This window comes from Formica exsecta, unplaced genomic scaffold, assembly GCF_003651465.1.
Source record: "Formica exsecta isolate Colony F162 unplaced genomic scaffold, ASM365146v1 scaffold191, whole genome shotgun sequence".
Taxonomy (NCBI): domain Eukaryota; kingdom Metazoa; phylum Arthropoda; class Insecta; order Hymenoptera; family Formicidae; genus Formica; species Formica exsecta.
This window is the reverse complement of record NW_021849211.1, coordinates 119,300-120,922: the sequence shown is the minus strand read 5'-3', so window position 1 is coordinate 120,922 and position 1,623 is coordinate 119,300.

Here is a 1,623-nt window from a genome sequence, read left to right as displayed (position 1 = left end):
ATATATATATATATTGCAATTACTAGAGATTATCTCTTTATTTTATAATATTAATTTGCGAATTTGATTTATGAACTGACAAAAACGTTTGACGAACAGAATAATCTTACGAGATTAATAATGCCAATGTAGTTGTATTTTATTTAGCCAAGCATGTTACATATTTTGCGTCAATATACGCCGTACTTATGTACGGAATCATCTCAACATTTCAATCACTGACATACGCCAATATTGCATGATTCTTTAGACTTATTCAAAACACCAAGTATGCATGTTGACATGTTAAATAAAGACGTGAATTAATATTTAATGTCTCCGTGCTGACCTTATCATGGACGTCCGAATATTTACTAAGGTTCTAGAAATGTTACCGGTCTGTACGCGTTTATTATGCATTATGCACCATTCCGAACACGACTTACTGCGATGGGTCGGAAAACCGAGCTATAAACAAGACACACTAAAGCGAAGGACGAGTGATCCACTACACGGTTAACTCTTTCAGTACCGAGAGAGAGAGAGAAAGAGAGAGTTCTCTCAAATTTATGACAATTTATATTCTATATACATATGATATTCTATATTTCTTGCTGAAATTTTTTGATGCAACACTTATAAAATTTAAATTTTTGTTAATTATGTGTGACCAAAGTAACAAGATAATTTATTGCCATTCTTAAAATCTATATCAATAAATAGAAAATAGAAATCAAAAAAGGGAGAAGATAAATTTATTAGTTTTCTTTAAATAAACCGTCATGGTTTTTCTATATACTATATATACATTATATTTTTATTCTTTTAGTCAGAAAACTTACATGTAAAATATTAAGTTCTTTAAATTACAACTTAAAACATAAAGATAAATCGACATATCAATATGACGTTAAAGACATATGTTTATGTGTCTTACAAACGGCACAAAAATCTGCCCACGATTGGGAAGACTAACGGTTGTTATACATATAGATTCGGAATGACAGAATTTCCATCCGCGCCAAACGGAAGTAAAAGTTTTACCGCGTTTCCACCGTGAAAAAGCGCTATCGAGGGAAATGGTGGCCGGCTGTGTTCGGCTGATTACTGGTGGCAGCTTAAAAGCGATGATACATACAAACGTAAATCAAACGATGAAGTATTTTCAATGTGTGGTATCTCCTCCCAGTCCCCTCTCTCCCTCCCCCAGTTCGGCCGTGTTAAGTCGCGTCGAATAACGGGGGTAGGAAAATCTCCCGCAATATTTACTTCCATTTTGTCGCGACGCAGTAAACCGGTTAAAAGTTTTGAATCGCGGCAAATTTACGCGTAAATCGGGTGCACGTTCTATATAAACAAATGTTGGATTTGCACTTTAGCGTTTAGACAGTAAATCTGTATTTTTACTCAATGTGGGTAAAACGAAAAATTTGTCCGCTAATATGTTATCCGTACAATTGTGGCAGATTTTAGTCTCATTGTGTTTTTATTTAAACAAAAATAAAATATATGGTGAAAATATAGTATCCATTTAGTATGTTTAATTATAATTATATATTTTTCCGAAATTGTGTATTTTTTTTAAATAATGGAATTGAAACTTGTAATTATTCGACAACTCTTTAATTTTTATAAAATTTTATA